The sequence below is a fragment of the Acanthochromis polyacanthus genome, chromosome 14, assembly GCF_021347895.1.
Source record: "Acanthochromis polyacanthus isolate Apoly-LR-REF ecotype Palm Island chromosome 14, KAUST_Apoly_ChrSc, whole genome shotgun sequence".
Taxonomy (NCBI): Eukaryota; Metazoa; Chordata; class Actinopteri; family Pomacentridae; genus Acanthochromis; species Acanthochromis polyacanthus.
In genome coordinates this window covers 25,292,722-25,315,832 of record NC_067126.1, presented here as the reverse complement: position 1 = coordinate 25,315,832, position 23,111 = coordinate 25,292,722, and the positions used below count along the sequence as shown (strand labels likewise).

Below are 23,111 nucleotides of genomic sequence, written 5' to 3'. Positions count from 1 at the left end.
AGCAATTTTGAACTGAAAGACAAAAACACTTTATGCAACAATTGTGAGAAATGAAAATGCACGTATAGAGGGGGACCTCAGAGGATAAAGAGATGTGAAAGTGCTTGACGAGAGAATAGGATGAGGACAAAAGGAGTGGCAAAGACAATCTTTGTAGACTGTGCGGGAAAAAGAACATCCGTGTGAGAATCTGCATATACATGTATAGTGGAAAAGAAGGAGGGGGTGTGTTCACTTGGAGACAGCGGGGATGGCTTATTAGGAAATCATCCCTCTTAGCCAATGGTTTTTAAGAGAGAGGCAGATGTCATTTGACTGAGAAGTACCACCTCCTAGAGCCAGCACATCCCCTTCAGTGTAACGCGGCGCTGTGTGAGAGCACCACTATCACTGCTCTCTCCTCTCTGGGTTTCTCTCTCCTATTGTCCACCGACACTTTCTCACCTTCTCTCTGATTTTCTCCCGCTCCCTCTCTTTTTCTCTTCTCTTGGTCCCTCTGCTTGCCCCTCCTCTCTCTTTGCTTTTCCTCCCTCCTCTTTCTCTATCTCTGTGATTCTGTCCCACAGGCAGAGATAGGATCTGTTCCACACAGCATCAGCCTCACCAAGAGCCCAGGTAAGAACCTTTTCTTTTTGATATTTCTTCACTTTGCACAGAGGGTCTATTACGCTGAAAAACAGAGAAACGTGATTGCTCGCCTTCCAGCGTGCACAAATTGATTTCTCTACATTTTTCGAGTTTCTCCTTGCTCTGTTTGCTGTGATGAATTTGAAGTGGAGCTCTGATTGTTTTAAGAGGGACAGTGGGAGTTGTTTCACACATTTGTGAGGCACTCGGATATGATTTTATGAATGCTTTTATTGCCAGTAAGTTTGAACATTTACAACTTCAGGAATTTGACTTCAATCAGATGAGTGTAGCTCAGAGGTGCGTGGAGAACTGTGTGTACGTTCAGATAAAAAGAGACAGACATAAGACTAGAAACCGAGATGGGGAATGAGGTGGAGGGAATGAGAAACATGCGCCGACAGAACAGGCGGGAGAGGGAAATGAGCTTTCGTTGGTCAAAGCTGATGGTAAGAAGTGAGTTAAGAGTTGCAGAAACATGAGCTCAAGTGTTCACACATCAGCAGGTGACGAGTGGATTCTCTATTGATTTGGAGCTGGCATCTTACCAGAACTAAGCTGAGGCTAAATCCAGAGGAGCTGCTGTGAGAGATTTTTGTCTTTTGTGTATTTATAGAGTGATCGGATGCGACTTCATATACAGCAAAGATGATGATGGTGAGTCTGTCTCTGCTGTACAAGAATCATGGATTCAGGACTGTTGCTGTCCTCCACAGACCCTTTACGTGTTGAAAGCGTCTGCAGCTATGTGACTAAATTGATTTCTTACTTCTGTTTCCGTTTCTGTCTAATTTACACAAGTTGTAAATCTGTGCATTGAAAACCAAATGAAAGAGAATAATTTGAGTCAGTCTACTGCTGTATGATACAGGAAACGGTTGGGTCATACTGTAAGTTATATAGTAACTGCTACTCAGTGACATTTATAGCAGTTATGAATACAGTTTCTTTTCAATCTCTAAGACTTGTGAATATGAATGCATATGAAAATTTGCATACATGACTGAAGTAGACTTTCCTTCTTGTCTCTCTCATTTAGGAGATGTATAAATGACGTTAAGATTGCCCGTGAGCAATGCTCAGTGTTTGAAGTTTAAATAAACAATAGGACAATGTGATGTTACATTTGAAATTTAACAGTGAGGCACATTAGTGTCACTTAAATCACGTCTCGTGGTGGGTTTGGCTACTCTGGGGGAACTCTGCGAGACGGTTTTAATAACGATTGGTGTCACATTATTGGCTGCTGAAAAGGTGGATTTTGCTGATAAGTAATCTTTGAAGTTCATCTTAAGCTAATGTTTTCTGGAGGACCCATGCCCTATCGGCCATGTCTGTGGTGGAAGAATATTCATCACACTGATGAATTTAAATGAAATCTGAAAATAGCTCTGAGCAAAGTTGCGTTAGGTCTCATAAGTAATACAGCGGTGTGCTTATATTTCATTCATGACATAGTTTGCAGCGCTCGCTTGGACTGTGGAGCGAAATAAGAGAAATAGCTTTGTGATGTGAAAAGACACTGTTTGTTGAGGTGAGAGAACATCCAGACGTGCTGCAGTGGAAACATTAACAGGGGGAGCAAGAAACTGCATTTTAAATTTAAGGACCTACACAGAAAACTTGCTCATATTAACCGGACTGGCCACAGTTCGCAGCCACAGTGTAACAGTGTTGAAGCATTTATGCCATTTAGTGGGCACTGCAACCCACACAGCATTGAAAAGGAATCCATGATATGGGCTTTCTCACGACTATTAATGACACATGATTCACTTTCAGCTGCGTAGCTGTCAGCTTAGAGATGTGATACTATTGCCATGTTTTGCGGCATAAATGTTGGGAATATGGTTCATATCTCGCCATAAAACAATGTGTTAATGTTATCTAGAGCAAAAAGAAGCTGCCTCAGCTACTTCCCTGACACAGGCTCTGTCATTAACCCAGCACTCAGCCAGAGACCCAGAAAAATATCCACGTTTTGAGGAAATTAGAGTCAGAGAAATGGGGGAGCTGGTGCCTTTTCAGTCCGCTGAGGGTTCGATGCTGACAGCTACACTCCATCTTTTTTCTTCTGGTTGGTTGTGAGCTGCCCCAGGTGTGACAGGCAGCCGGAGTAATGGGGGACGTTTGACAGATGCATATTTCCAGCCTTGAAAGCTTCATATAAAGAAGATAGACGGCATGGATTCAGGCTGAGCGTGGGACAAACTGTTGGGCTGTGAATCACCTCAATGAGTGTGCCGCCTCTCTGCTCGATTGATCCGTCACGTGACTCTCGCAACCCTTCCAAGTTACTAATTGCATCCCAACCTGATTATTGATTGAAATATGAGGGTGGTATATTGGACTCAAAGGAGGCCGCTGGTGTGTTGCACCTGCTGAGGCTGGTGGTCAAGTTACAGTAATCAATAGTTTGATTTCAGAAAACAAATATTTTGAATGAGAAGTGACTATTATGTGTGTGTGTGTGTGTGTGAGAGAGTGTGCTGATTTCATTTCTGCAGCATCATGAGGGATTTGTACTAATATTGGAGACTTTATGTGATAATTAATCTTTTATAAGCCTATCAGGGCATATAACCAGGAGCCAAGGCAAAGGGATTACAGTACAGTTTGTACAGTAGAGTGCAGTGTTTCTTGGCAAACAGACTTCATCTGGTAGTCAGTCTGTTCAGAGAAAAGCCAAAGGAGGGAAGAACTTTCCCAATTACTGAGTATTTGTCTCATTCGTGCTCCTACTCCATTTTAAATTCCTGTATAGTTTCATGTTACGCACCCATCTGGTGCTGCTAGTAAACCACACACCGGTGCTTGAAGCTCACTGCGTGCTATCATGCTCAGACTGGCTATATTACCTTGACTGTATTTAGCAGGTTGAATGTTTTCCATGGTTATCCATAGACTGCATATCAAGATGAACCCTTTGTACATCATGCATAGGTTTTCTTGAACAACACTTGTGAAACTCAGTGTGGTGGCTCCAGCTGTCACCATCTTGGCACTGCCCGACTATGCCAAATGATGTCTGGCTAATCAACAAATTGCCAAAGCGGTGGAGCATTAGTGGAGCTGGAGTGAGCCGTGTGTTGTCTTATAATGGCAACCACCTGTGAAACTGACCATGCTCTTAATTATGCCCAACGTTTTAGCTTTAGTAAAATGTAAACGAGAGGGCTACATAAAAATTTGCTCCCTAAGTTTGGCGTCAGCGGTGCTAAGTAGTTCTACAGACCAAAACTGCTTTTGTACCAAGCTGCAAACATGTTTGTTTCTGCTGTAAAGATGGGCATTTTAACATGGGTTTCTATAGGGACTGATTCCCTTTGGGTCTAGCCTCTCATGGCCATTTGGGGAACTGCAGTTTCTTTGCACTTCTGTGAGAGCTTCATTATTTTAGCCATAAAGGTTGCTGCTTATGTTCAGTTTGGCTTATTACCTCTGCCAAGGAGGTTATGTGACACATGGCGTTTGTGTGTCTGTCTGTTAGCAAGATAACTCAAAAACACCTGCTCAGATTCAGATGAAATTTTGAGGGGATGTAGACTATGGTAAGAGGAAGAGCTGATTTATTTAATTTTGGTGGCAATCCGGAAAGGATCCTGAATTCTGGATCACTTTGAATTTTTTAGTATGTGGTCCAAAATATGACAAAAACATCATAGGTTAGTATGTCGTCCAACAAATTGTAACAAGGTGTCCAGATAGCTCAACTGGTTAAGAAGGTGATTTGTAAACAGAACTGTGTCAGAGATGCAGGTTCAATTCTAGCTCATGATCCCTTACTGCATGAGTTTCCTGTTTTCCTCTCTGTGGGAATGTCAATATCCTTGGCGGAGGTCTGCGCTCTCTGAGTGCTTTTCTAGTTTACCATGTAAATGTTTACTAATCAGCGCTGAGCACAGTGCAACTGAACCTGAAGTCATTAGAATTCATCATCTGGAGAGCATGAGTATCTGTGCATCTTTTTAATAGCTGTTGATTTCAGAACAAAAGGTGCTTGACCTACCAACAGACGATACTGGTTATGTGACGTGAGGTCACAAGTACATTACCTCTTTATGTAAGGGACTTATAAACACACTAAAATGGTACATTATTGTACTTCAGCTTTACAAAACAGACATTGCTGGATTAATCCAAACTACCTGGAATAAATAACCAGCTGCATGAAACTTTGATTACAAATATCAGACTGTGGTTCAATCATTTTATTTTTCTGATTTAGGAATAACCAGTGTTGTGCTATTTTGAGCCAACACATACAGTATTACTACATCAGTCAAAGACAGTACTTTCAGTGATTATAGCCTCCTCAAGTACCACTTTTTTATTGTCTGTTATCTGTGAAAGTCTTTATGCCTTTTCAAATAAATAAGGATAATCAAAGTGATGTTTAAGAATCAATTTTACAGTAGTTTACTTTGTGCTTTTATGTTCAATGACACATTTCCTCTCTGAGTGGCAGCTTCTGAATGGAAAATATTTCCTGTTCAATTATATTATGAACCATAAGTTATCTTTTTAATGGTGCCATAAGTCATGAACTGCGAGCAGGTGTTGTGGGTTGCAAACAAAATGTTGCACAATGTTTTCTTTATATGGAAGCTTTTGGTATTAAAAGATGGATAGGATACAGATGGTTTTGTGCATACAGATGGTTTTACGCATACATATTTAGCACCAGGCGCTCTGCCTTATAGTATATCTCTGTCCTGATATGATGCAATGAAAGGGTAGAGCAAGTAGGAAGCTATTTGTCAATGACATTTTTCTGCTAATAGAATTAGATGCATCTGAAAAGCATTCAAAAGAGCTGTATGCAGTGAATATGCATATCACACCAGTGGTACAGATACAAAGCTCACCAACGGGCTTTGAGTAAACAGACTGCATTCATTTCCCTCAAAAGGAAAAATGATTATTGGCTTTATTTAAATTTTTTCTGTCAGTTTAAAAAAAAGAAAAAAAAAAAGACATTTAATAGATACTGGCAAAGGGGCTGATGTAGCATCACAGCTTGTTTAAACAAATGCTTTCCAATATCGGTATGCTGTGTAATGTACTGTAATGAAGTATACGCAAAGTCACATGAACCAATCACAGTAATGGTTAAAGCACTGAACTGTTCTGCATTTGACTGGACAAAACTTCTAAAGACCCTCAACATCCATCCATCCATCCATCCATCCATCCATTATCTATACACTGCTTAATCCTCATTAGGGTTGCAGGGGGGTGGAGGGGGGTAATTCTGCTGACTTAGGGCGAAGGCAAGGGACACCCTGGACAGGTCTCCGGTCTGTCACAGGGCTACATATACAGAAAAACAACCACATTTGCATTCACAAATACGAACAATTTAGAATCATCAATTAACCTCAACATGTTTATAGACTGTGGGAGGAAGCCAGAGTAGCCAGAGAAAACTCACACATGCACAGAGAGAACATCCAAACTCCATGCAGAAAGATTGGGATGTAAACTGGGGATCTTCTAATTAACCACCAATCCACTGTACAGCCAGCCCGATCTCACGAGGATTCGTGAAACTGTCACGTAAATTTTTGTTTCGGTTTCGTGCGCACCAACACGATTTCGTCATGTTTTTCGTGCCGCTCACCACGAAATGCACACCAATGTATTTTAAACGGCGGACTTTTCGTGCCACTCAGAACGTATTTCAAAAGAATGTGTGTATTATATTTTTAATGTAAAACCGCGGCGAATCCAACGCTATATTTTGCATGACATCGTCCCTAAACATAACCCTAACCATAATCCTAACCATAACCTAACCATAAGCCGGTGGTACACTTACCAATTTGCATAGGAATTTCAAGAATGTCCGGCGGCCGCAAATGCGATCACACAAGCAGTATACGCCAATGGACAGCTTAGATCGTCATGAATCCGCCGGTATAAACCACTTTCAGATGTGATTACCACAGCGAAAAACATTTCGTGGTGAGCGGCACGAAAAACATGACGAAATCGTGTTGGTGCGCACGAAACCGAAACTAAAACTTACGTGACAGTTTCACGAATCCCCGTGAGACCGGGTTGGTACAGCCCAAAGCCTCATCATTTTCTTTTCAAAAGACTGACTTCAAGTTACTTAAAATCAACTGATAACTAAATTTAGAATAACTACAGAGCACTATGTACATATGCACATGAACTAATACCAAACAGCATCAATCCACCCAACACTGACAGTGAGACAGATTTTTTTACTATGTACAGAATGATAAAAAAAATAGATTTTTAAAAAAAAATGTCATAAGTGACACTAAATGTGCCTTGTGAAGTGAGATGTCTAAATTTTATCTTTTCCTTGAACCAAATGTAAAAAGCAAAATCTCTCCCCCTCTGTAATGGATCTGTGCTGTGAATAAGAAAAAAATATACACTAAACAAAACAAAAAAACAGAATCTCCTTTGATGGTTTAATTTTAATGCTTTGCTGAGAGGTGTGACAGTCTTCATCTCCAGAGTTATCAAATTAAGTTAAAATTCCATTTTTTTTTTTTCCCATTTTCACTCATTCTGGTGCTTTACCTATGTTGATTGCTAATGTAAGTCATTTTTTCAATAAACGTCTGGCTGCCTCTTATTTGTTTTATGTGGCCCAATCATGGGAAAACTCACTTGCATTCCCTTCTTTGTCACTGCACTCCTGCGATGACTGATTGAGGTGTGTTTAAGATAAGGGTTAGTGTAGTGCCTGTTTGTTCGCAGAGAAGTAAGACGATAGTCTGTGGAAATTTTCCCAACTTTGGCAAAATGTATTGCTCTCATTGCAGTCCTTGTTTCTTCATGTTAGGGAGCATCTCTATTCGGCTGTTTTAAGTTACTCACCTCACAAATGAAAGACTAGAGCTTCTTTTCTGCTGTTGGAAGTTGTACCTTGTCATCATCTTGCATGACTTGTGGTGTCCCCCAGGGGTTGATCATAGAGCCTTTATTACTCAACTTTTGTATGATCAAGCATTGACAAATCTTTAAAGATAATAAAATCTCTTATTGTAGCTGTTCTGATGGCACTCACATTTATGTAGCCCTCTCAGCTGATGACTTTGGTCTTCTAGACTGTTTTTGTCAATGCATTGAGCAGATTATCAGCTGGATGTCTGTTTCCCTTCAGCTGATAACAGAGCTGACATCATCTTTTTTGGAAAAAATGAGAGACTAAAGATAGCTACTCCTCTTGACACACATACAAAAAACTTCAAGCAAAGGACACTGTTTAAAACCTTGGTGTCTTAACCTTACTTTTAACTGCCATGTGAAAGGAATGACTAAATCAGCATTTTACCTGTTGCTCAAAAGCATCCCTAAACTCAGAGGCCTTATGTCAAAACATGATTCAGAAAAACTTATTCATGCTTTTACTTTCAGCAGCTTGACTTCTGCAAAGGTCTTTCCATAGGCCATCCCAAAAAAGCCATCAAACAATTTCTGTTTGTTCAACATGTAGCTGCTAGAGTTCCTACAAGAACAGAGTCCTTACACTGGCTTTGGAAAATCCGCAAAAATGAATTTAAGCACTGCTTGTCTATATATCACTAAATGTGGCAGAACAAAAATACCTTCTTAGATCTGTTTCAGTGACTAAACCACCTGGTAGACCTCTGAGATCACTGGAGAGAAATGTGCTGGTAGTAGCTACTCTCTGAACTAAACCTAGAGCAGCAGCTTTTAGCCTTCTGTGCAGCTCAGCTCTTGAACCAATTTCCTGATGTAATCAAAGGTGCCCTAACTATAACCAGTTTCAAATCTATACTACAAACCATTTTCAGATGCTTTTTGTTAACAGATCTCATGTACCTGAACCATTCTTACTGATGCTGCAGGCCTAAGCTACTGAAGGACCTCTTACGACGCACTGAGCACTTCTCATCTTCCCGCTCTCCATGCATTTACGAGGTGTTATCAAAATGTTTTGAGTCTGTTGTGCATGAATGCAGCCTGGCACAGTCGCATGTACTTTACTTGTTCTCCAAGACCGTATTTTAAAGGTCTTGGAGATGATTTGAATTTCATACAGTATAATAAGATGTTCATGAATTGCCCCATTAGTATATGCATTGCAGCACAGCAAGAACTATGGCATCAGTTGTCTGTACAAAGTATGCACCCATGTAAGAAGTGGTTTCTTCATACTTTAGATTCCTGCAAAGCAGAGGCAAGTAGAGCAATGATGTCAAACTAAAGTTCAAGGTGAACTGAGTAACTCCTGCCACAGCAAATCAACAAATCAGTCATCTTTTTTTCAATAAGTTTCGTTATCCCATTATTTCACAATATTCCGAACTCAGTCTGTTGACTATATTTTTCTAGAATCTTTGACTGTACCCAATGGTCCTCTAGCAAGTAGAACTTTCTTTGTAGTCACCACATGCACTAAACATGGAGCTTTGTTTGCAAAAAAAGTCTCGTCTTTAGACTGATTAAATAAAAGTTGTATAAAAGTGGTTATCTTTAACAAAAACTGTGGTGTGTGGTATTTATCTTCCTCACTGATTTAGAGCTACATACAAAATGGGTTTTACAGAAAAAAAAGGAATGTGGACACCCATACATTACACATGTAATTGTTAGACATCTTATTCCAAAACTAGTGGCAGTGATATGAAGCAAACGGTAGTCCTAATTACACTGCACAACCCTGTCAAGGATGAAAAAAGGCATCAGACAACTGCAGATGTTTTGTTACTGGAAAAGAGAATCAAATCTGACCACAGACACGAGAACCTTCATCATCACCACCTCATGTTCAAATGTGTTCATCTGAACTCATTTTAAATCACATTTAAAACTTAATAACATGAAAGTGGACATTGTTGTCCTGTTAAACTGAAACTGTTTTTTTCAAAGCCATCTATGCACAAAGTTCAGTTATAAAGTTAAACATCAATTGGTTACTTTCATTCATTGTCATTTTATTTCTGAATCTGTTCATATTGTTTGCCACAATATTATCCAGACCTCCACCAGCTGTTTAAGCTGTCTGCCAGTTTTTATTGAAGAGGTTCAACCAGCAGCAAAAGTTTCAGTCAACGTTAAAATCAATGCAAGTAAAAGAATGTAGAAGAATGCAGAAAAACAAATGTAACAATAAAATAACAAAACAGAACAAATGTAACATAAAATAACAAAACAGAACAAATGTAACATAAAATAACAAAACAAAACAAATGTAACAATAAAATGACAAAACAAAACAAATGAAACAACAAAACAACAAAACAAAACAAATGTAACAAAAAACAAAACAAATGGCACAGCTAAAATAACAAAACAAAACAAATGTAACAACATAACAAAGTAAAACTAACAAAACAAAAGTAATGCGACAACAAAATGAAGTAAAACCATAAAGTAAAACAAACAAAACAACTAATACCAAGTTAAACTAATGAAACAAGTAAAACAAAGTAACATAGCAACAAAATAATGTAAAACCATAAAGTAAAACTAATGTAACAAAATACAAGTTACATTAGTTAACTTAAATTAATCCTCAATAGAGGGATGCCAGCAGCAGCAAAGAGTCTTCTTGATTCTGCTGAAGAAACTTTGGATTTTCTTCAGTAGTTTTTCAGGACGACCAGAGGAAGCACCAACTGAGGAGTTGATGTCTCTATCTCCATCAGAAGGCCAGAAAACTACATCTTCATCAATCAAACTCAGATCTCCTTCAAAAACAGCTGGGTTTTCATGGCTGGAGCTGTCTCCTTCTGGATGCATCTGGATTTGGAAACAGAGTAAGACCAAGTGATCAGCTCTCACCTCTCAGTGACTGAGTAATACCTGCTACTGATTCACTTCATCCTCAAACAACACAGCAGAAAATACTTACATTGGCCAGGTCTTCCAGAGAGCTGGGCAGCTCACTGGAACTATGATCTAGTCGATCAAAATAGGGGGAAACTGAATCTCTCTCATTGGAACATGGATCTTCTCCATCAGAAGACCAAACAGATGTATCATAATGACTGGAACAGAGATCTTGTCGGTCAGAAGTCCTGGATACCGAGTCTTCCTCCCTGGAGCTGAAAATGGACATCAAAGAGACAGAGGTCTATGAGCCCCAGGAAATTCTGTCAGACTCGTCTGAGGAACAGTCTTCATAGAAGTCAGATGGTTTGACTACTAGGACGACTGCTCTGTCAGACTCCTCTGTAGAACAATCTTCACCGTAGTCAGATAGTTTGACTGCTATGACCAACTGATCAGATTACCTGGTGGCTGTAGTGGTGTTATAAAACCCAAAGTCTAGTTCCCAGTCAGGCTCCTCCACTGGACACAGACCCCTGTTAGACTGGGAGGGGGCCAGGCTGGATGAAGGGTGAAAAACAAATACATGAACCAGTCAGTCAGCTATTAAAGACATCAGTTTATCATTTGTTCTGTACTAGTGCCAACATCACAGTCACTTACTAGTTTACTCTGCTGTGAGAGAGCTTGGTCAGGGGGCTCATGGTGGTGAGTGGCTGCTGCACAGCTTCACAAGGGGATAGTTTGGGATCCCCATCAGGACGCAGCATCTTTTTAAAAAGATTCTCAACGGCCACTCTGACCTCCCTTTCAACACTGCCTCCTTTTGGATACATCTGGATTTGGAAACAGAGTAAGACCAAGTGATCAGCTCTCACCTCTCAGTGACTGAGTAATACCTGCTACTGATTCACTTCATCCTCAAACAACACAGCAGGAAATACTTACATTGTCCAGGTCTTCCAGAGAGCTGGATAGCTCCGTCACGCTGTTGCGTTTCTCTGCTCTCATGTTTTTTGCTGCTGTGTTTTCTTCGAATGTCTGAAGGACCAAAACATACATGACAACTGTTTTAGAAGAGTTCTGATGACATATTGTGATGGAGCAGTCAAAAACCTGATCAGGGAAATATGATGAAAAGGAGTCCAAAGACCTACCTCTTGCTCAGCGTGGACAATAAAGTCGATGCCTTTTCTGAGGACGATCACAGCTCCTGTCCCTGTGTTTAGTAAAACAGCAGAAATTTAAAAGATATCTCTGATCAAATAAGTGTGAAAATCAACACTGGCCTCAAGTAGCGAACACTGATAAGGTTCATAGCAGGATTTTCTAAAAAAAAGATCTTTTACTGTTCTCAAAGCCTGGACAGAACATGACACAGAGCTGATCTGTCCAGTGTTACATTTAAGGAACAGTTTAACTGTTAGATTTTCAGTTTTATACATTTTGCTGACAGAGCAGATACACTGACTTTGTCTGTGTTGAGTCGGTCTTACCTGATGCCATGTTGGTCAAAGTTCTCCGTTTGCTTCTGTGCTATTTGAAAGTGAACCGTCAAAGTTGTGCTGTCAAGTGAAATTAAATGTTGCTCCTTCAGTCTTTGAGTGCTGATGGTGGAATGATCCCTGAAGCATTGGAGATGTTTTTTTATGCTGCCACCTCATGTGCATTGTTTGAAAAAAAAACAAAACAAGCAGTTCAAATAAGTGAATTCAGCACCTTATAGTGTGAAGAATAATGTTTCTCTGTACATCTGTAGTTTTACAATATCTACAGAATAATTACAGTCAAAGCAGTACACAGTCCACAACAGATGATGTGTATGTTCAGTTTTATTTTTTGTCAAACACACGTCTGTGAGCAAAGTGTAAAACAAAATGTCCTTCCTCCTGGACCTCAGTGCAGTATAGGATAGACATTGAAAGAAAACAAGTTCAAAAAACAACATACCTGAGTTCACCCTTAAATGCAGATTTGGGGTAGTTAGTCACCCACCACTGTATAATACCCTATGATTTATTTAGTTCACTTAATTAGTGACTCATCTCCCCATTAGTCCTCAAATTATTTGTCATTAACAATGTTTTGCTGTCAAAATGCTGAACATGACACAAGCGTCTTCCTTTCATCTAACAAGTGCATGTTACAAGATTCGTGACATGTTTTTTGTTGTTCTTTTTTATTTTTCATCATGACCATTAGAAACTTTAAGTTCTTTACAAATCCTCCCTTACTTCTACCTCTGACTGCATCAAACACCTTTTGGGCATGTCTGCTAATCTTGGCTGATTCTGTCTCATTCTCATGTTGGATTATGCGTGATGTTCTAAAGTCATATCGGTTTAGCGGGTACAAGCAACTATTGTGAGTCAGGATTCTGTGTTTTGTGGTCAGCATAGGTTTGCAGCTATGACCCAGACACCAAACAGCAGTCTTTCAGTGCAAGAGCACGCAGTCTCCAACACTGAAGAGGGCATGTCAGAACAAGAGCCAATCATTTTCTTCACCATCCAGAGTGTTGCATCCTGGATCACACAGTCAATGCGGAGATCTATTGTTATGTTGTGAGATGGAGAACATTTGACTCAAATCTCAAATGACTGGAACTGTGGTGCAATTGCAATTTGATGCACCATCACGACAAGATTCCTGCTCAAAGTTTTTTTTTGTTTTTTTTGGCCGCACCAACACAGTCATTGCTGTCCACCTATCCTGCTTACCAAATTTGGCTCACTTCCCCCTCTTTTCCAAAATAAAAGTTGAAGAGTCACTATTTTGACAAGGTGGAGGTGATCCAGCTTGTCTCCCAGTTGGTGCTTGACAGGCCTTTAGAATAGGACTTCCAGGGAGCGTGCCAAATGTGACTGCAGTGTTGTCACTGCACAAAGTGACTGCTTCAAAGAGTGTGGAGGTCAAATTTAAATCAGCTGCAGTTTTTGCTTCCAACACATGCAATTTTTGATCTTTTTTGATTACACCTCATATATTCCACTATTGCATTTCATTAACTTTGTGTATTCTCTCTCCCATAGCTTGAGCTTTTTCCTCTCCATTGTCTTGATCCTTGTACCTTTCTGCAGATATCGCTGGCTCTAGAACTGCATGTTTCTCTGCCTCTACCAATATGTTCTGTGTTTTTTGTTTGACTCTCGATACTTATCTTTTGTCTCGTTGCCCTCTTCTTCACCTTGAGTCTGGCTCTATCTGAGGTTTCTCCCTGTTTAAAGGAAGGTTTTTCCCTCCCCACTTCTGCCAAGTGCAATCGTTTTTCCTCTATAGCATTACTGGGTCTTGACCTTAATACATTAAGTACTGTGAGAACACTTATGTTATGATTTGGCACCGCATAAATATAGCATAATTGAATTGAAATCTAAGCAGACCTGATGTACTCTTCATCCTTAATCTTTCATTTTCTTTTAACACCTTTACTCCCCTTTAATCTGTCATTCTTCTGTTTTCTTTTATCAACCTATTTGTAAAGCACTTTGAACTGCCAGTGTGTAAGAACTGGCCCTCATAAAGAAACCTGACTTGCCTTGCTCTTTCAGAGAAAGTGCAATTGTTAGCTTGTGATTTCAGGTCAAACCTTGAAATCTAATTTTCTGAAAAGTGTAAGTGTAGAATGAAAACTGCTTCCTGGAATGAGGCCTGATGGCATTTTCACATTTTGGCTAAACACAGAAAATATCTCCATCTCACATGGGAATCCTCTAATATAAACATATGGTATACATATAGTATGCATAGTGTCCCAATGCATGTTCCACATTCAACCTGTATACATGTGTTGGAATGAGTGAAATGTTCAGGAATAGTGCTAGTGACAGACAAATGTAAATTTCTGGAGATTTTATGAGTAATTGCTCTTTTGTTTGCCTTTTCATTTGTCCTTGTGGTAATAGAATTCCAATGAACTTTAGGTTGCGCAGATTTTAATGAATGAGGAGCTTGACAAAGTGCTATCATCACTGGAAAAACAATGATATGCGCTTGTTTTTATTTCAAGGTGAATTCTAGATTCATTACGTGAAGGTTGTGTATGTATGTGCTGGTTTTTTATGTGCGCATGCTCGTTAAATGATTAACTACGATAGAAGCACCCAGGGATTACTTGATCTCATTACCTCTGCTGACATAGGGCAGCAAAGCATCAGACAGACATCAGATGAAGGTCAGATCACTCAAGGTGGACCTTTAGTGATGCTCACTGTGGGGAAATACACCTTTTTAAAGTATTTTCATTCATTCATTTGAACTCATTTTTCCTCCATGCTCCATTTTCAAACATTTCTTCCCGCTTTTGTCATTCATTGCTTCATTTTTAGATTAGTCATACGGCTGAATCAAGGATGCTAAAGGACCTAACTACTGTAAGCCTGGTTATGGCAAACAATTGTCCCATTTCCCTGGAGCTTAAGAATATCTGGATCCACTTAAATAAAGGAATCCCTCTCAGAGGAAATCTCTTTCAGCAAGTGTTACCCTTGACATGGTTAGTGGTGATGATTTCATGCTCCTATCCCTCTTCATATCAATCTGATAGAGGGCAGAATAGAAGCTATTATTTGGGCAGACGAATCATAATGCTCCACTGGGCTATTGCTACTTCACTTTGCTCCCCAGAACACAAACACGTTTTTTTTCTGACTCTATTGAATTGTTGACCCCCAACACCCTAACAGTTTTCAATTACATTAGCCCCCACCCCACACCCCACTTGGAATACAAATGTAGGTGCTTGAACAAGCCTTATCTCAAGGGTCTTTGTCAAGTAGCTGCCGTATTTGTCCGTAGCTCCTTCCTTCTGTAGCTCTTTCCATCTGTCTTCTTTGGGTGTTATGCAGTTGTCAGGCAGCTGAAGGAGGCTGTCACAAAACCCTGTCAGCCTCCTGACAGCCCACTGGCCTTTAGCTTGGCTCTCCTTCCTCCATCACCCCTATTAACTTTGGATCACTGGCTATATTCACTAAATCTTCTTTGCACGTAATAGAATTAGTGCAGCAGTACACTTCTTTTTATTGGTCAAATGTGTCTTTTTGTTCGCCTCCTGTACAGACCTTCTGTCTCAATTGACGTTCTCTTTTTTTGTTATTCTCCTGCTGTCTTTGAGATGTCAGCAGTAATTACATCTAATGAGAAAGGAAAGGAGTTGTTCACCTGAAGAGAACGCATGACCTCTGGTGAAAACACGCTGTTCCTGCTATCACTCTAAAGAAAATGTGCAGCTGCAGCGATGCTTCTTTGATATTCAGGGTTAGCACTGGTGTTGAATTTGAACACTCTTTTGTGTCCTATGGATTCAGAAAATAGATGCTTTTTGCATGAGCGAATGTCACAAGTAATGACTAGCAAGTGGAATGTATGTACCTCAAGACTTGGTAATGTGGGCTGGAGAGGCGAGAGCTCAGAGTGATCCCTACGGAACTGCTTAAGAGCAAAGATCTTTTGATACACTCAGTCTCTGTTTGGCACTACTGTTGTACATTTCCTAATTTACCATGACAAGTTGCTTACTTCAAGTGCAAATTACAATGAAAAGGGAATATGTCAAATGGGAACCTTGAAGTATCCAGTATTGTGTGGCACAGATGAAGATGACTGTCCTTAGAACACATAACTGCTCATCTCATCCAGTGTCTCAACACATACAGATAGTCACTGGAAACATAATCTAACATGAAAGTGGAAGACTCTAATGGGAGTCTGGAGTGAGAATGATCAGAATTATAATATTGTATTAGTTTTTTTTTTCTTTTTTCAAATATTTAATGCTTCTTGGAAATTCTGATCATACCAATGTTGCTTACAGAACATAGGAAGGCTTTACAATGTGCATGGATGCATGAGGTTGTCCTGAAGACGAAGTCCATGATTGTGCACAAGCATGAACACCCCTCTGTTGTTGGCTGGTGTGAACACTGTTCTGTGGATTGATCGGTGCAACTTTGTTTTCGCATTTACTGATCCAGGGCTCAGTACAAAATCCCTAATTTTCTTTTCCAGAGCACATAAAGATTGGACAATGTTCTGGTAGTGGGCTGTGAGGAACTGAATGTGACAGGAAGTGTATTGGTTTACCTCACATTTAAGAGTTAATTATGATATAAATACAGCAAGGGAAGATGTTGTTCTTGTGGGATGCCCGTAACTAAAAGGCTGATTCATTTGATATTTTTCTTGTCATCATGAGAACATCCTGGGAAAAGACTGGAACCAACAATGCCTAATCCGTCTGTCCGTACTTTAATGCTTCTGGTATTCAATCCCAAGCTCACTTAGACCTGTGGATGATGGAACTTTAGAAATTGGTTGCAAAGTTATAATTGTGTTTTTTTAAATGGTTGAGTGCTTTTCTAAAATAATAGCACATTACACAGAAATGGCGTATTGGTTGACGGCCTGCAAATTGTCACGGCAAATAATGAACTGCATTAAAAAATTTTCAAAAATTCCCTTACAAACAGTTCTGTTAGAGTGTATAAATGCTACAATCTGATTTAGTTTCAGGTTGTAGATATAGTCTTTTTTTGATAACATTCTTTATATTTCATTATATTTTGCTCAGTTTATAGCTGTATAGCAATCATGCAAGCCAAAATGTACATGGCTTTATCGGTCCATTTTGCACAGACCATATTATTCTATTTATTCATTTACATTTAATTGGCATCTACATTTTCTAGCACTGTGTCATTATGTGTAAACAAACACACCCACACACAGATGTACACTTAATCCCATTTAGCAACCCTCACATTTTCTGATTTTGGAAAGAATATTTTATATGACGTGAGCATACTGGCAATGAGACCTCACCTTCAGTTTTAAAATATCTATCAGTGCATTCAAAAGATGTGTGCGTGAGTGTGACCGTTTGGTAGCCCACGGCTCTGGTCTTTAGAAGCTGGTAATCTACTGATGTAGCATTCCATTTATCTTTCTCTCTCCCTCCCCCAGAAAGACTCTCCTGCAGTCTGTCCCTCTTCAGCCTCATTCTATCTCCTGTCTTTCTGCATGATTAACAACAGACAAGCATTAATTTGAAGAACTCAAGAAACTTAAAAATGCATGGTAGGAGAGAGTTTTGTGGTGCATCAATAAGTCTTTAATACGATCTATCAAGCCCAGTCTCATCTTTAAACCATCTGGTTTTTGGATTTAAAATGCTGGTAGTATGAGTAATCCTCATCAGGCTATGAAACTCTTGAATCGTCTGTCAACAGTGACGAAGGGATGCCGAGTTTCTCTTGCAAGTTAAATTTAACAGCACAAATAGTGTTGAGGCTAAAGAGGCTGTTTGTGCAAAGTCTTGGCCTCCTGCCTAGATGGCAAGAACAACCAACACACACAGCCTAGTTATGATTTCAGGCAGCTTACTGTGTGTGAATGTTGTATATGCAGTGAAATATTCTGGCACTTGCAAGATGCTTGAATGAATGGATGTTAAATCAGTGACGATCTCGTCTATTGTGATTAAGCGGTCAAGGAGCAAGAGGCATATGAAGTTGCAGCAAAGAGAATAACATTTTTCCTCGTGCGATGCCAAGTCTTGTGAGTAGAAGAGTCAACATCACATAAACATCTTTACTGTCTGTTTGAACTGCCTGATGCTGTTGTTTACAACTGTTTTCATTTATTCCTGTTTCGGTTTTGTGTGCATGAGCTGCAGCAAGGAGCACTTTTTATTGATCACATTTCACCCTCACGCTCTGACACCTGAGGCACAAGAATGAGTGTCGCCGGTCTTTTTTGTGACGGCCCTTTGCTCTCCGCAGCAGTCTCCTGCTTTAAAGGCGTTCTGTTGATGTGCTGCTCTCTACAGGAGAAGATCCCGAGATAGTTCATTATTTCATTACCGTCTAACCTGCAGCAGAAGGCTGTGTGTCGTGCTTCTCGATCCTCATTTGCAGCGCCACTAGATACAGTTTCTCTGCTCTTTTGCATCTAATTAGGACAGCCTGCGTGCCTCCAAACAATGGGATAATGACTGGCACTGTGCTGGTGCTGAGTGCCTCCTGGCCAAGCACCAGACCCTTGGAGTGGGAATCATTTCTTACACAACTGTGGCACAATTATGAGTGCCAGGACACGCTGGTTCTTATCGGCTATCCACATCACCTCCACCTCACACACTCTGGAGGCACTTTGGATTGGATTGGTGCTTTAGCTGTTAACTGCTTAAATCTTTTACTCTGCCTTCGATTGCATGAAGATTTTAGAAGGAAGGTATTTTTGGGATGTGCTTCATATTTTGCAGGTAAAACTACTGGCTTGTCAGTCTTGTTCTGCCTTTTTGTATGATTCAGGTTCGGATTTTTCAGCATTAATCTCTAAGCATTAGGAACCAGTATGAAATTCACTATGTAAGTAACTGTTTCAGTGAATTTTGTTGCACATTTCCACAAGACTGACTGACAGTTACAAATTAGCGTCACTCAGGGAAAAAAATGTCCTCAATTCATCTCATGCCACCTAATTAGCGACAGTAATTTGGGGAAATCAAAGGTAATTTTTATTTTTAAGAGCTGACTGTTCATATTGGTTGGTTTGTGATGTAAATTTTGTGCTCAGGTGGGGGTTTTCTTTTTTAATCACAGCACTTAGTGAGACTGTCTTCATGAAAGAGATGTAAAATTTTCAGATGAAACAAGTCTGAAGCTACTGGGCCATTTATCTACACAATGTCATGGCCAACCTTGATAAGTAATATGAAGATGTGAAGATTAGACCTCTTAGTCTTTCATGTGTGGAGCTCTGTGGATTCCTTCTCAAATAGCTTTTAACTTCCTGGAGGAAATCTTTTATCAGGCTCATAAATCCATAATTTTTGAATAAGATATTTAGATTATACTGAAAGACATTTAGAACTAAAACTAGATGCCAAAACATGTGGCCAATTAACCCTCAGTATCCAGATACAAATACAGCAGACTGTTACATATGGCAGATAAGGTCATGTATTTCAATCATGTGAATGTTGATTGACAGATGATTTGTTAAATCTTTTCAACTGAAGTGATTTAAATTTGTAACACAGTAAAATACCTTTAGAGCATCCATAAGCTATTGCATCTCGGGACACCTCTCTCCTTTATTTCCAGCCATTTTCTCTTTTTGCGGTGCCTTCAAGGACAGGATATGTAAGACCCTCTAGCTTTCCAAGTTGGAATTTTGGCCTGATGAACTTTCTCTCATCCATCTTAATTTCTAGAGTAACTGCTATTTGGATGTACTGTCACTGTTTCACTTTTTCCTGCTCAAGTTGTGCTTTTAAAAGATCTGATTCAAGAATGACACAAAACCTAACTCATCATAACAAACCTCAGGTGCATCTTCATTTACAGAGCTGCTCCTATCAAACCCTTCAGTGTCAAAAAAAGCTTCTCTGAGTTACAGTGGGTACGGAAAGTATCCAATTGAGCATCTTTGGAGAGACCTCAAAATGGCTGTCCACCAACGTTCACCATCCAACCTGACAGAACTGGAGAGGATCTGCAAGGAAGAATGGCGGAGGATCCCCAAATCCAGGTGTGAAAAACTTGTTGCGTCATTCCCAAGAAGACTCATGGCTGTACTAGCTGAAAAGGGTGCGTCTACTCACAGGGTCTGAATACTTATGACCATGTGATATTTCAGTTTTTCTTTTTTAATAAATTTGCAAAAATTTCTACATTTCTGTTTTTTCTGTCAAGATGATTTTTAAGATATAAACATTAGAAAAGTAATTTAAAAAATTGACAACCAAACATTGTGAATGACAAATATTATGAGGAATTCATTAAAATGAAATAAAATACTCAGGGGATTATATTTCATAATTTGAAGTTGGGCTCCCAAGGTGAATCTATTCACAGTTCCTTCTTCAATCAAAATTCCAAGTAGTTGAGCTTTACAAGTCATAGCTTTATGTAATAAACATGTGCATGTACAGAAAGAGTCGCACAGCAAAACTGTAAACTAATGGTGCCAGCGCTTCACTGCTGAATAATTCTCTCTTCCAACACTGTTATGAGGACAGGCATCTAAAGTGGGAAATATGTTTACTTTGTTGTTCTCTATTTTGAAGTTAACTTATTTCTCCTCTTATGAAGTCAAGATACTTCCACAAATAGTAGTCGGTGCATTAAAAATACAGAAACTCAATGTGAAATACAGTAGCTTATTGTTCCTCAAATGAACATTTTGAAGGGCAGAGCATTGAGAAGTCCACATGGATGATATATGACTACCTCCAAAATCAAACCATTATTTTTACATGCTCAAATGCTAATGTGTTACCCCAGGTTCCAACCTTTCATTGGAATCATTAAAAATGCCAGACTTTCACTGGCTCTGTATCATCCCTTTACAATTCCATCAGTTTGGTTGCATAATCCAGTTATTTAAGAGTTTGCAGTTCATAGGCCATGATATCGTCATTAATTAATTAACTAGTATGACATAGATGGTTTGGTTGTATATTAGTGATAGAAGTACAGTAGATCTTAATCAGGGCTTTAATAACATGAAAACATAAAGAAAACTCATTACAGACATGCAGAATTGTATGGATTTGTGTGCAGCATTTGTCTTGCAACATTTTGACACTGAAGGAAACAAAAAGAAAACAACTGTGTAGACTCCATACCAACAGCACCTGGACATTGGTCTGGACTCCTAAAAGTAAGAACACACACTCTGCATTCATGTCAAAGCATTGAGAGATCTTCAGCACAAGGCTGGTACTTTCTAACCTTGGTGAGGAATGCCTCCTCCAAGCAACGGTTGCACCGCAACTCACATCCAAATCAAACACCTGCCGTCTGCTCTCTCATTAACAACAACACCATCTGCTCTATTAGCTATGAAATTTGAAAATATTCTATAAAGAAATATGTATTACACAGTTTGAGCACATCCCTGAATATAAGAGCAAACATGATCAAAGATAAAGTGGAGGCGACCCTATATCCTTGACTTGCAAATTAGCAACCGTGTCATGCAATGCTGTACATCGATTTGTACACACAGCAGAGAGAATACAGTATATGGCTCAGATTCACAGATGAAAATCTTGTTTGTCTGATGCAAACAATGAGGGTGAACTTATTAGGAAACCGCAGACATGCAAGGTTGTGTCTTGGGAGCATCGTTTGCATCTACTTTAACCATAGCAGTTACATGGTGTCAATATAATAGATTTCATACACAGATACAGACTGCTCCACTATACAGTGTAATAAGCTCCTAGTTTCCATGATGTCCTCTGTGAAGTATATTAAGTTAACTACTTCAGGCATTATATGTAAAAGGTTATCATCACAGTCCCTGTACTATAATTTATTTAAATACAAATTAATTAATGAGAGAACCATTACTGTTATTAGATGACACAAGAACATAGATTGTATATAAAGATGAATGTAGCCTTTGGGTCTGAAAAGTGAAGCCAATGCAGGAGTGCCCTAAACTTACATTAATTTTAACAGCCTGCATGAGACGGCCCCCTCTGGTTTCAAAAAGAAGTAAGACTTCAAAGAGGTCACTGAGAAACTGGCCCAACTTCTAGCTTGATTTATTCTCGCAGTAAATATTGTCCTCATTAGGTTATGATCTGATTTGCTAGTTTTCATCCTTTTTGAGTGCAGCATAGTATTCTTTGAGTTTTATGAACCCATTCAGAGTAAAACAGACGATAAAGGAGGGTATGTTTCAGTGTGGAGATGCACTGTGATTGGCACATCTTCGCCTAATTACTGTGCATATTGTCCTCAGGTTCTCAAGTATGAATCTAAAAGTCAGAAAATTTGCTTATTATGTCTGGTTTCAAATGACCAAGGGGGTGATGAATATATGCTAGATGTGAGGCTTGTAAACCGTAGCACAAAAACCACTGGGAGACATTACAGTCCACCTTAACTATACTTTCTAGAGACTTCTGAGATAGTTTTAATCACTGAGCCATCATTTAATGTTGCAACAGTTTTTTTACTGTTCGGAAAAACAAAATTCACCCCCACTGAAGCTATTTAATGGGCTCTAATTGGTGACAAATAAAATATATACTGTAAGACTACAAGTTCACAAAGATCATCTGAAAATATGCAATATGCATTTTTTTGAAAATCACTAAATTCCATCCATCCATCCATTATCTATATACCGCTTTATCCTACTAAATTCCAAAAAAACTCAATCAACAAACAAAAAGAAAAATAAACTCCATTACTTAACACATTATTTTCTATTGGCCAGATTTAAAATGAATTTCAAACCTGTACCATTTTTTTAAGCTCTAACAATGTATAGTAATGTAGTTGAAGCTACGGAAGTAATAGCATCGAAACTAAACCATAGATTCAAATGTTGACCAATGACAATGTAAGCATTTATTCATGTGTATTTTAAAATGATTCACTTGCCTAATATCTCACAGTCACACCACTGTCCACCATGTAAATCTCCAGGTTATCCACAACAAAACTGGAGGACTTAAAATATATTTGACTTAAAATCCATTTTACTTCAACGCTAAAAACTATGTAACACTGTAAAGAAAACAACAAACCCATGGATGAACATTTAAACAAATCTGAGAGCTATTCAGGGGAAAAGCCCAGATGAATATATTGATATTCTAAGTTATCACATATACTGTGTAGTAACCTAATTGTTTTACATTACATTTTGTCTGTTTCTAACAAATTCATCCTCTTTAG

General features: G+C 39.2%; 1 protein-coding gene across 2 annotated transcripts in view; it reads left to right on the top strand.

The window, feature by feature from the left end:
* Positions 1-335: 335 nt before the first annotated feature.
* The window catches only part of thsd7ba (thrombospondin, type I, domain containing 7Ba), a 213,113-nt gene continuing 190,337 nt past the window's right edge, over positions 336-23,111 (top strand). For both annotated transcript variants that reach the window (XM_051959018.1, XM_022193664.2), the window contains exon 1: positions 336-615. The gene's annotated coding sequence lies outside the window, so the exon portion shown is untranslated. The remainder of the gene's footprint in view (positions 616-23,111) is intronic.